Genomic DNA, 14,238 nt, shown 5'->3' with positions numbered 1-14,238 from the left:
TTCTCAAAATAAACTGACATGATTTCAGTAGGTAAACAAATAAACAAATAAATAAATGATCATTTAGAAGCTGGTTAGTTTCAGCTAAGTCTAAGCAAATATGTACAACTAGTAGACAGGGACACCCGTAGACGTTTTAGGTCATGTCTATGCTTTTATTAAATATGCACACACGATGTTTTGCTTGCACTATAAAATACCAAAACACAATATTTGTGTACCAACCACTTACTTGCAATCAATCAAACAAACAAACACATGAATGAACTAGAGTACTTTGCAGAATTCTCTTTGACTAGCTTATGACTGCCATAATAAAGCGAGAGGATCTGTACATTTAGCTCACATCTTAACAGCTGCCGAATTGATTGTTCCCCCTTTCTTTAAACAGCCAGTTGGCGATAGGCTTTATAGTAATATGTGCGTTTTAAAAGCAAAATATGTCTTCCCCTGTGCCCGTAGAAATAAAACATTTTAAATACAAACTTAAAACCATACCAGTTATCTGGTGTTAAAAATGTAGAGTAGAGTTTAAAATTAAGTTTAGAGTTAGCTACTATGGTTGTTTATTGCCGTATGGAGTGCCGTCATAATTAAAGTCAAGTGTCCTGTCTCTTTAAGAGTGGGTTGTCAATAGAACCACGAGCATGTACAGAGCGCGAGTGAAATTGAGTAATGACGCTAGATTTCTGCTGTAAGTTCATTTAGCGACAGAAACGCGAATCAGAAATCAGCGAGAAAGCGACAGCGGTTATAGAGCAAAGCATATTACACACTAAAACAAATTGATAAAACTTTAGAACTCCTTTGAACTTTGCCGTATACACCCAGGACCAACATAGAGTGAAGTTCTGTTCAGTCACCAGACACCTGGCGTTATCGAGTGAACACCGAGTCTGACAGGTAGGACTTAAAAGAGTGTGTAACACGCATTATTGTAACACCTTACCTATTACTGCTGTAAAAAAAAGTTTCACAAGGGCGTGGAATTTAACAGATAAACACAAATTAAGCGAGTAAATTGTTTTAACGTTTCCTCATATCTGGGTCCTCGCGCTGATCTCAAGATTTCACCTGCATGTTAGGAAAGTCAGTGGCGGGAATTTGGCTCCTTATAGGCTTAAAAGATTGATTCAGTCTCAGTCTAGTAGCTTGGTGTCTTTATTTGTTTTCAGATGGTTGAGATTTGACAAAATGCGTTCAGTTTTTATTACATGTTTGGTGCTAAGTTACGTGAATGGTACTTTGAGAGGCATAATTTATAGTCTAGTAAGTGGTGTTCGATTCACAATGTTAAAAATGTAACTCATCGTGTAACTTAATTGTTATTGTGGACCTTAGGTGAGATTCCTCTCTATTTTCGTCTCATTTCGGGGTGAGGAGTGCTATTATCCTGGCGTCACTTTCGAAAGATGAGACTGAATCCTTTCCCAATCCCTGCTTCAGCACATAGTGCTGGACGAAACGGTCTCCACTTCATATGTCAGAGACTTTCTCTTTGTTTTTGTTTTTTAACATTTCATACCAAATTGCTTGTTGTACCTTCATTAATTTGTGACGTTAAAAGCATTAGCCTCATCACTGCCATTGTTATTTGCATTACTGCCTCTTATTGTGAACAAAGAAAGACTCACTTGTGATCAATGCTGAATTACAGTCATGCAGCACAAAAGGTTGATTCAGATGGAGAATGTATGGCTGCTTTAGAGCTCAGGGTCACACATATAACTGCAGCTGTTGCTCTTAACCTACATTGCAGCAGCATGTAAATGTGAGTAGGTTGCATAATGACTGGCATAAAAAGCGTGATTATTTGTATTATGGCAGCACAGCGTGACTCATCCAGGCCTGCTGGTAGGGGTGTGTGTTTTTCTAAGAGAGGAAGATGCCTGCTGCAGACCTTCAGTGTGTTTGCCTTAAGTGCTGCCCCTAGGCCCTGTATCTTGCTTTAGGTGTGATAAGTATCCTTGCATGTAAAGGCAAGCCAGGCCACAAAACCCGGTGCTGCTCGGCTCTTCTTTTTTTTGCTTGTGACGAAACAAGCTGACTGAAGAGACATCCTCTTGGGTCAGGGTATATTCAGGCAAACTATTTACCAATCATATTTCGCATTCGGCAAAACAAACTGTGGTACACGCTATTTACCAACACGTGATGCGTAACAATAAAACGAACAAAACTCTCAACAATATGACAAACATCATTTATTGTAATGAAGAAGTTCAGGTAAGTAGCGAAAATATAAACTCATCGTCTCTGTCATTTTGACAGCTCCAGGTAAAGATCAATAGCTTTCGCCGCAGCACCGGGTGTTCTTTAGTTCTGGAATGAATACGCTGAAGTGACCGTCATATCCACCTTTTTTTTTCAACCCGAAAGTAAGCCTATGGGTGAGACTTCCAGTTCATCAGCCGCTATAGGTAAATAACGAGGAGAATAACAATGTGCAATAAATGGTAAAACTGTTTGCGCTACAAACGAGTGTGTTCATAATTAAGGTAATAGATTAAAATAATATGATAAGACACACCATTATTATGATAAGAGTATGATAAGATACTTTCAATATCAAGCAGCAAAATGAACTGTTTTGTTCAGTTAAAAATAGCTGGACAGAGTGGATGCAGATGAGACTGGAAGCCAGACCCATAGAATTTACAAATTTACACCCATTTTTACGACAAGAAAAAGGTGGATTGGAATAATATATTCTATTCTAATGTTCCAAATATAATTGTTTGCGCTCTACTTTAATTCAAGTTTATTTGTATAGCGCTTTTTACGATACAAATCATTACAAAGCAACTTTACAGAAAATTAAGTTTCTACAATATTTAGTAGTAGCTTATCAGTGGTGACTGTCAGTTCATGTGCATATGGCAGAAATGTTCAGAAAAATCAATAAAAAGACGTAAACAAACAGACGATTAACACTATTAACAGCAATTATGCAATCAAACTTATAGCAAAATGTGGTAGTTCTGTATGTTGTCTCTGGGTTAGCATCATCTGAGGTCCTCTGAGGGGCTGGCATCATCTCTTCTCAGGTGTTCTGGATCCAGACTGGAGCTTGTGTAAATCCTAGTTACCACGGGATGTAAGTCCCGTGGCAAAGCAGAGAAACAAATAGAGACATAATTAGCGTAGCTGCTGTTCCAGCCAAGTAAAATTAATTTGTTTAACCCAAGCTAAAGAATAATAATGCACATTTGATCAGATATAACTGCAGTCCAAAATTATGAGATGCATTATTTGAATGCTTGGCCAAAGAGGTGTGTTTTTAATCTAGATTTAAACAGAGAGAGTGTGTCTGAGCCCCGAACATTATTAGGAAGGCTATTCCAGAGTTTGGGAGCCAAATGCGAAAAAGCTCTACCTCCTTTAGTGGACTTTGGCTATCCTAGGTACTATCAAAAGTCCAGCGTTTTTGACCTTAGGGACCGTGATGGGTTGTAGCGTGGTAGAAGACTAGTTAGGTACGCAGGAGCTAAGCCATTAAGGGCCTTATAAGTAAGTAATAATATTTTGTAACTGATACGGAACTTAATAGGTAGCCACTGCAGAGACTGTAGTATTGGGGTAATATGATCATATTTTCTTGACCTGGTAAGGACTCAAGCCGCTGCATTTTGGACTACCTGTAGCTTGTTTATTGAGGATGCAGGACAACCACCTAGCAGTGCATTACAATAGTCCAGTCTAGAGTTCATGAATGCATGAACTAGCTTTTCTGCATCAGGAACAGGTAACATGTTTCGTAGATTGGCAATATTTCTAAGATGGAAGAATGCTGTTTTTGTAACATGGGAAATATGATTTTCAAAAGACAAGTTACTGTCTAATATAACACCCAGATTTTTTACAGTAGAGGAAGTAACAGTACATCCGTCTAGTTGCAAATTGTAATCTACGAGATTCTGTGTAATGTTTTCTGGTCCAATAAGGTAATATCTCTGTCTTATCTGAATTTAATAGGAGAAAATTATTGGTCATCCAATCTTTTACATTTTTAACACACTCTGTTAGCTTAGATAATTTAGAAGTTTCACCTGGTCTTTTTGAGATATATAGCTGAATATCATCAGCATAACAGTGGAAACTAATCCCGTATTTTCTAATGATATTACCAAGGGGCAACATGTATATTGAAAATAGCAGAGGACCTAGGACAGATCCTTGTGGCACTCCATATTTTACTGGTGATAAATGAGATGACTCCCCATTTAGATAAACAAAGTGGTAGCGATCGGACAGGTAGGATCTAAACCATCTTAAAGCCTGCCCTTGGATACCTGTATAGTTTTGTAATCTATCTATGAGTATGTCGTGATCTATGGTGTCAAACGCAGCACTAAGATCAAGTAAAACTAGCAATGAGATGCAGCCTTGGTCTGATGCAAGAAGCAAGTCCACACTTTAACACAGTCGGTGCGTTCCAAACAGGATATATCACCCTCTGAAGGGCACTTAGGAGTGAAAACAATCATGGCCGCCATATTGAAGGGTCGTTCCAAACCAAAGTGCTCAAAACTGGCCACTTCAAAGGGCCCTTCGGAATGAAGGATTTCGAAGGGTACAACTGATGGACACTTCGGTCCACCATGATCCTTTGCGCAGATTCTTTGCATGATGACGGTGCTTCCGTGTGGGCAAGTGATGATGATGCAGAAGGGCACTTTAAGAAACAGTTGTTTGATCCCCTACACCCTTCAACCCTTCGAAGCTTTCACTCTGGAGGGTAAACCCTTTGAAGGGATTAGGGCATAGGGATGAGCCCTTCCTAATAGAACACAGGGTGGATTTTGCTATAAACCATAAATATTTGACTGAAATTTGTCTATTAATATCTGTTTGCATGAACTTTAACTTTGAATTTTTTTTTAACTGTTGACCCGCCTCTTACTTTAAATCTTGTAAACCTTGTACTTTAAATTCCTTTCTATGGTATCTTGCTGAGAAAACAGTAAAGAACATTGTGCTTTGTAATTTACCCATTGTGTGTTGGTAAATGGCGTGTATCACAGTTTGTTTTGCCGAATGCGAAATGTGATTGGTAAACAGTTTGCCAGAATATACACTGACTTCTAGCCCCAAGAAAGATTTGTTCTACGATACCTGCAGATTAGCGTCTGATTACATCTAAATTTAACTGGAGCTAGACCATTCCCTCAGTGTCATTACTAGTGTCTTACACTTTTGACCAACTTGGTCTTTGTACTTTTGACTTCACTGAGCACCAGATGTTACCTTGTATTATCTTCCGGGTCACTTTGACCCATTTTGATTTTTGAGCTGTCGGAAATACCAGTTAATTTGTGATTTTATTTTTGATATTTTGTAACTTTTTCTCATTTAGGGCCATGAACGTGCATGCAAAGTGAGGATACAGATACACTGATGTGTTTTTAAGTACACATTAATAATTTTCTGACAATTTTGATGTTTCGCGGGTCGATTTGACCCACTTTTTATTTTTATTTATTTATTTTTTTTAAAGCAACTGTACAGACCCAAATTAAATATATTTCTTGTGAATATGTTATGTTGGTGTTTTCCTACTCTGGAAAGGGAAAAAATTGCTTTTTCTCATTATTTTCAGTGCTGAAAAATACTTTCTCAGACTCAGATGGTAAAAGTGAGCTATCATTTCTATTTTCAATGTAAATAAAATACTATTTAACTTATCTTTTTCTTCCAGAAATTTTGTAACTCAGGGCTCCAGACTGTGACCAAATGTTACGTTGTTCAACTCATAAGTGCTGCCATTTCTGTTGCATTTGATAAAACGGCAAACAAAAGCGAAACTAAAATGCGCTAAGTTTCAGCTGCGCAGCGCGGACCGTTTATCAGCTCGGACTGTGATGCAAACAAACTTGTCCGAACTCAGAACAGCTTTACTCAGGAGCCAAAGTTGATTTCGCGACACTGTTACTGCCCAAATGCAACAATGACAAGGTTGCTGCAAGATTTACTGAGAATCATTCAAATTCTGCACAGAAATCTCTGTTATAATCAGCGCTGACATATGTCAGGGAACCAGAAGCGGTAAGCTAACTGTAACCATGGTGTTGTGGTAGAAATAGTCGAATGTATTAAATAATTAATTTCAGGGTTTGTACAACCTGGTAAATCAAGCAATTTTTAATGACTTTCAAGCATTTCACACAGCTATTTCCAGCACTTTAAATCTCTAAAATGATACAGTTAAAAGTGCTCTTTCCCTTTAAACCTAGCCAAAAAGCCATATGCGTTGACTGTGAAATACAGTAGACTTTAATAATATGCATCAGTGTTTCCCACAGCCTCACACTCCATTTGTGGCGGCACTCCCCCGCCCCCATATATACATATATATGCAAATTCATTTTCTGGCAGCAGGAGGCGCTTTAAGAGCGGGGAGAGATACAGGATTCTCCGGTAAAGGCTGTAAAGCAGCGCTGAGCTCAAAAAACGCTGCCTTTATCAAGCATTACATGCAAAATGAAATGAAAATTAAATCGAAAATTTTCTAAATACAGTCGGTTTTCCTTCTGAAATACAGTGATATAAAAACACCCGCATCATTTTTTGATTTTTGAAACCGTGCAGTGCTCATGTTTATTCAATGAATTCAAAGCCTTTTGGAAAATCGTTTTGTGGCGGTCAGTTTTGATATTGTGGCGGCCCGCCACAAATAAATCAATGTGTGGGAAACCCTGTGCATGTATGGTGTAATTATTGGTAAACCTTGAAATACCACAATAAAAGGTAATAACAGAGCCGTAGATCACTGACAAGCTATGCAATATCACGTTCATTATCGCAGATGAATCGCCTTCAATAAAGAACACGATATTGCGTAGCTTGTCAGTGATCTACGGCTCTGTTATTAGCCTTTATTGTGGTGTTTCAAGGTTTACCAAGCCACATCGCTTCAATCCCAGTATTCATTTACCCAGCTATTATCAAAAGTCTTATTATAAAAATACAACAAAACATTTTCTTACGACCTTACGTAAATCATAATGACAAAATGCATTATGAAGAAGAACCGCACCTGTTATGTAGTTGCATTAGCGCTAACAATAGCATCAAGCTACATAAGACAATCTATGAATTTATTAGTACACTTTTACTCAGAACTCACTTTAAACCACCAACGAGTGTTTGTAATAACTCCCTTTTGCGATCACGTGGAATTTGGTCATTTACTGTTGTTAAAATATGCTATTTATAGCCTTTTATATCGCTGCACAAATTAGCATTACAGATATGCATAATAATATTTTTTATACAATTTTATAAAAAATGCCCCAAATCTCACCACATACAACCCAAATCACATACAACCCATATACTATCGTAATCGTGTGTTTATTATTTGGATATTTCGTGGGTACAGAGGTTTCTCTGTGTTGTTGTGGTCAGATATCAATGCGGAAGAGTGAAGGAAGCATGTGACACGGTGCGACGTTGTCTTGTTATGAGACAAAAGATTGACAAGGCGAAGGACGAATCAGAGTTTGTCTGAGTCAGAGCACGAACACCGAGGAGCACACACAGAGACAGCACTGGGAGAGGCTATTTATCATCAGTTTGTGTAAATCAGTGAATGAATAAATGAATAAAAATTATGATTCTATCTGAAGAAATATGAAGTAAACATGAGTAAATATATCTCCATGTACATGGATATTTGGACTATAATCCCTTATAGACGCTGTCCAGTGAATCTATGTGAACACAAATAAACCGCTGCTGACGTGACTGAATATGAATGCGTGGTGAATTTCTGTTCAAAATTTGACATAATATGGATTTATTATTTTGCACTCCTGGCATAAATTACTAAATTACTGTTACTGCAACAATGTTTTAACAACAATGTTTTATTAAGTGGTCAAATATCGAAACTAGAGTCTTTAATCTTTCTACTGATTGCACAGTTTGTCAAGAGTGTGATGTTTAATGTGCTGTGAAAGTGAAACAACAATAATCTGGGGCCGTCACCGATCCTTGACCGCAAAGGGGTTTTTAAGGGGTTTTAAAACCTCCTAGAGGTATTCAGCCAAGAATAACAACTAAGTTAGCTAAAAAAAAACAAAACAAAAAAAAAACACAGACCTGCTTTTTTGACTGATATGACACAATGTTAACCATTTGTACATTCTCTAACACACATATTTTAGATTCACAATTCATTTAAAAGCCTCTGGTGTGTAAAAATAGTAAATATCATGTCTTCCTGTTTTTTTTTTTTTTTTTACCCTAATAAGAGTTCTGAAGGAGCATTGAATAGTTAATAAAAAACTTCATTCTATATAATAAACAGTGCTTATGTTTATTCAACGAAGTCAAAGCCTTTTGGAAAATCTATTTGTGGCAGTGAATTTTGATATTGGGTGCCACAAATAAATCAAGGTCTGGGAAACACCAAATATTAAACATTTAAATGAAACTTACCTGCTTGAAGTGTTTTGTTAGTTAATGTGTTTCCTCATTTTCGAGGTCGCCATGTCTGTGCTTTTATGAAGAGATCGCATCAGTGCACCTTTCGGATAGTGCATCAAGAACCAGGTTACTCGGTACCACCGGTACTTAAAAAACGTGGTACTGTAACGTTTTCATTTTTTTAGTACCGACTTGGTACCGAAGTACCAGGTCTTTTGACAGCACTATATTATGTAAACAAAAACTTTTATTTTGGAAGCGATTAATCACGATTCATCATTTGACAGCACTAATAAATACTTTGAGTGAGGAGACATTTAGGTGAGATGACTGCAATTAAAAATATATATATTAATATCCCTATAACTAACAACTAATAAATAATTTACTTGCCTGTCTCAAAGGTCTTCTCTTCAGTTTAATCTTCCTTCAAAAGTTTTTCACTGAAAATTGGTGGACATTGGTGTGCTCTTTCTTTTCAGTGCCACTAACCAGTGAAATAGTACTCAGTGTTTAGTTGCATCTGCAATTTATGAAAATAGACTCTTTTGTACTTTGCTTAAACACTGTAAAACTTTGCCCTTAATTGCCCTAGCCCATTTTTTGTCTCGTAACTTTTTCTTCCAATATTCCAAAGTAATTAATCTCACTTTTTTCAACATTTTTGTATTTGGATGAAAAAAAAAAAAGTTTTAAAAATGTTTTATGTCTTAAAATTTTACATCCTGACTAGGGATGGGTCAGGATTTTTGAATATTTGATTAGTCGATTTAATTACAGAATATCGATTAGGCTGTGCGATTATTTTCTAAGGATCTGAACTGTGCCCGAGTGCGTCTGACCCCCAAAGCCCGGTTCGGTTGACTAATGTGATCGCTCCGTGCGATCCGTTGCTTGGAAGAGGTGGGCCAGAGCGCGGTTCAGTTTAATTAGGGTGCGATACGCATGCAGTGTGATCGCTAACCGCACCGGAGCAGGGAACTACTGATGAACTAACTACTGTGAACATTTCTGAGCGGCAAACGCAATAGATCTATAAAGGAATATGTTGTGAGAGGGTCTTCTGTGTCACCACGTACCAAACAACGGTTAACAAAACGATGCACTCCACTGTGCTGAGCGAGAAACTTCATGTTTCCCACGTATTAAGTCGTGATTATGAGCTAGCTGCATTAAAAATATTATTTATTTAAAGAAAAAAAAAAAATAAACAATCCACTGATAAACAAAAACAAACACCTACCACACATATACAAATTTTTTTTTGACTCTGTTATGTTGATTTTTCTGAAGTAAATAACGTTATGTGACTATTCACAAGCTTTTAATTATGGTATAAATGCTTGGAAATAATATGTAACGTTTTAATCGCTATAAGCTTTGGGCTTAAGATAAAATACAAACAATAAATGTTTTTTAAGCTCTTTAATTTGTAGTGAGATATTCGCCTCCTTTCAAGCGGCATGTAAATCAATTATATTTTCCTGTTTAATATTTGCAGCACGAAATAAAACAAATAAATATTTGAGTGCATGTTGAAAAAAACCCAGATCAATTTAATACAAATGAGTGTCTCGTGAAATACATAAATTTGAGTTAAAAAAATCGCCAGTAAGCCTATTGCTGTTTTTCGTGTTAAATGTGAAGAATGACAGGTGCCACATACTTTTTTTTTTAATTAATTTTTTTGGCGGAGTATACAGGTGTAATATATTCACTTTTACTACACGCAATGTAACATGATTTTATTATCATAATTTTGACTTTATTCCTAAAAATATTATGACACTAATCTTACAGTATTTATTTTTTATTTTTTTGAGAAAGATAAACTGATCAAAAATGCTCAACTCATTGTCTTGCGCTGGCCTCTTTGTAGGCTATTTAAAAAACAAACAAACTTGAATTTAACAAACATAAAATGTTCCAATCATATTTCTGAAATAAATTAATAAAGAATCGAAACAAAATATGACCACTTTGCCATTAAAAACCAAAACTAAAGTATTATAATGGCTGCAACATTAGCTGTGTAATGAGGACAGCGACATGGGCTCGGGTCGGACTCGGTCAGATGTAATGTGTTTTAAGCCTAATATTCATGGTTGAATTAATCTGTTCTAATCTTAATTAATCTGTAAACTTAAAAAAAAAAAATGCTATTCATGTTCATGCTCATTTTTAAAATAGAAATGTCCTAGGCTCCTATAGCCTTGTGAGCAGTTGATAATCGACGGACTGTTACGTTAATAAGTGCCGTCATTCGGTTATGTTATATTAATATTTTTCAGCAATCATACAACCATCAATTGGCTTGGGTTAGGATAGACCTTTTTCTAATGAATTAAACAGTTTGTTATCATACAGATTGAAAGCCTGAATAGTCTCTCTCCCTCTCTCTCTTTTTATGGGTGTGTGTTTATGCGTGCGTAAGTGTGTGGGTGCATGCACGGGAGGGGTGTGATTTTTGACTACTAATCGAATAATACCCAGCGATTATCGAATATTACTTTTGGTTAAAATGCACATCCCTAATCCTGACCAGTGTTGTCCAATGAAACAATGTTCATAAAGACTATGAAAACACATACAGTGAATGTAACCATTTAGTATATCCTATATAATATGTGCAAAAAATGGTTAAATTCACATTACACATTCTAACATTGTAACATTACAATCTAAATACACAAATTTGGATTAGCTTTGGATTAGTTTTGGATTATTTGGATTTTTTGCATTATTGATGCAGCGGCTTGATCAAGCAGAGATCCTAAACATGAGTCTTTTTTTTATTATCCTACTTGTATTAGTTTTCACATAACCTGTACACATTTTACTAGTTAAGTCTTTTTTCAAACTTTTTTCAAAAACAAAAAAATGCATATTAAATCAGGATTTAAAGTCACTAAACTAAAAATGGCAAAAAAACACAGACTAACTGTATTAGGCTATTTTGATTACCAAATTACAATAGTCTAACTTTACAGTTAGGCTACTGCTGTCATAAAAATTCAGTTGTAGGTTTAAAATTCTATATGGCACATTTATTGTTAAATAATTATTATATTTTAGAAAAATGCATATTTTAATCAGAATTCTTGTGCTTCTATTTCATTGCCCTTCATCTGTTTGCCGTGTATGCACATGGTGAAGCTTGTTCACTGAAGTCTGTGAAGTTTGTGATGTAATCGGGTAATCAAAATAGCCTAACACAACTCTGTGCTTTTGTTCTCATTTATTTAAATTTTTAGTGAATTTAACTTACGCTTTAAAAGCCTTATTTTTGATTTTAGATCACAGTGTTACAATGTTAGAATGAAATGTGATTTTAACCCTTTTTTGCACATAATATAAAGGCTTAAATGGTTCATTCACTTTATTTTTTTACATAGCCTTTAATATGTATTGTTTTGTTGGACAACATTGTGCAGTAATAAAAAAAAAAAAAAAAAAAATTATTGTGGCCATGTGAATCAGACTGATTCAAGGCATGGCATATATATATATATATATATATATATATATATATATATATATATAATATATATATATATATATATATATATATATATATATATATATATATATATATATATATATATATATATATATATATATATATATTAAATACAGATTTTTTAAAAATACAAATACAAAAAACGAGTACCAAGATATATACGTATATCGCAATTCGGCCAAAAAATACAGAGATGAATTTTTGCCCATATTGCTCTGCTCTAGTGTTTGGTACAGTTTTTTTGGTCTGTTCACTTATTCAGCCGAACACCAAAAGAGCTTTTCTGACTGAATAATTTCAGTTGCCGAACATCCCTAATTTTGCACTTTCAGGTTTAAAACTTTGCAGGATGTTTTCATTTACTTAGAGCTGTGTTATACACTGCATGAAAGGTAATTTTCAAAAATCCATAATGGGGCACTTAAACCATTTTGTAAAGTCCTGGTAATGATGTTTCGATTTTAAGTACAATGAGAAATGGATATTAAGAAACACCCCAATGATTTAATTTGTTCGCTGTAATGTGAGAGAGATGTGCGGAGCCAGTCAGCACGTCAACTTGAGCCCTACACTGAAGTAAGACTTTACCCATTTTAAATAGTTAAAAATTTAGCGGGAAAAGGAAAATCTATTTGTCTGTTAATGTTTTTTTAAATTTATTTCATATCGGATATTGCAGTGAAAAATCTGTCAGTTGTTATTTTTTCATAACTACTGTTTGTTTCTTTTAAAATAGATTGATCTTGCCATGAAAATAACTATAGACTGCTGTTATTGTGGCACATTGAATGCAGATTGCAGAGCACCATGGCACTGTGCCCTCACCGTGGTGCCATGATGTCAGTGTCACTCAGTGCTTTGAAATGTGCACAGGCATGCAATCCCTATGTGTTGTCATTTTGTCTGGAGGTTGTGCTCTGTCATAAGTTGGAACCAATAGTGGAACGAACATTGCCTATAGTGATGAGATGATTATTGATAGTTTGGTAAGACAGTTTTCTCCCACAACGCCCCAAACACAGCCCTTTTCCTGAACTCTTATTGCATAATGTTTGTGTTTCTGCTGGAAAAGTCAGTCTTCTGCTGTCAGTCCCCACAACTGGCTACCCAGAACTGCAGAGGAAATGTACCACTGTGTATTTGTGTGTGGACAAAAGTGCTCTTTGTGTGCAGGAGAGTAGAATGGGGTGGTGTGTCTGAACTGCCTGTTCCTTGCTGTAGGTGGAGGTTTGGTGGCCATGTGAATCAGACTGATTCAAGGCATGGCGCCTGGTGACATTCCTAAACTTCCTACTGGTGACTGGGCACAGACTCCACCCACTGACCACTAGCTAGGGGTGTGTGATATGACGATTTTTGATCGTGGACTATAAAAATGTCTCCACGATCTGCTTTTGAAGAAATATTGTGCTACAGTGCGTTCTGTCAGCTGCAGTTCTGGCACCTCTGTCTCAAGATACTGTACAATGCGACATACATTCACATCAGTGTTAACTCAGCGATAGAGTTCCTCTTACAGGACACTGCACTTATTTGCAGTCACAAAAGTACATTATTTGCATCTTTAGAGCTGTTAAACGTTTCATTCACGCGCTGTTCTAACATGTGCTTTTTCTGAGGTGGGACAGCTGAACCACGCGCACAAAAACCGTCAAACAGCTCCTGATTACTGGACTAAGTTAGCTTTTGCGCTAATACTGTCAAAACACACAAGGTTTACATATAGACTAAGTTGGTTATGTCTAAATGAAAGTAAACAGTTGAGAGAAGGTCGGATAAAATTAAATTTCTGTAGTTATTTACTCATTCACATGTTGTGCCAAAACTGCATTTATTTCTTTGTAAGGTATATGCGAGAAGGCGTCAACTAACATGCATAATGCTGTGATTCACACCTGAGAAGACAAAGGCCCGCATAATGAGCTGCATAATGAGCCTTTCAGCCAGGTGTGTGACTGAGAAATAACATTAACAATAAAGACCACTAATACAACTTTAGTAATAATTTATAAAAAAAAATAATAATAATAATAAAAAAAAGAGTACAAAAAAGTACTAATTTATATATATATAAATATAAAAAAACACAATTACCACATAGCACACATATTATCAGTGATATTTACAGCTTACTTGATACATTTACACCTCAGAGGATCCCGGGTATAACACATTCAAAATACTTACACCAGAGTAGATATTTATGAACAGAACCTTAGTTACATTCATAAACACAAGCATGCTTTGTATGTAGGCCTATACAATACATATAGTTATAAACATATTTG

At 35.9% G+C, this 14,238-nt stretch overlaps 1 protein-coding gene across 1 annotated transcript in view; it reads left to right on the top strand.

Moving 5' to 3' along the window:
- Positions 1–625: 625 nt before the first annotated feature.
- Positions 626–14,238, top strand: part of tnk2b (tyrosine kinase, non-receptor, 2b) — a 128,635-nt gene continuing 115,022 nt past the window's right edge. Inside the window, exon 1 of the mRNA XM_042717816.1 lies at positions 626–903. The gene's annotated coding sequence lies outside the window, so the exon portion shown is untranslated. The remainder of the gene's footprint in view (positions 904–14,238) is intronic.

The sequence above is a fragment of the Cyprinus carpio genome, chromosome B2 (genome assembly GCF_018340385.1).
Source record: "Cyprinus carpio isolate SPL01 chromosome B2, ASM1834038v1, whole genome shotgun sequence".
Taxonomy (NCBI): domain Eukaryota; kingdom Metazoa; phylum Chordata; class Actinopteri; order Cypriniformes; family Cyprinidae; genus Cyprinus; species Cyprinus carpio.
Note: the sequence above shows the minus strand (reverse complement) of the source record. Positions and strands in the feature narration are given on the sequence as shown.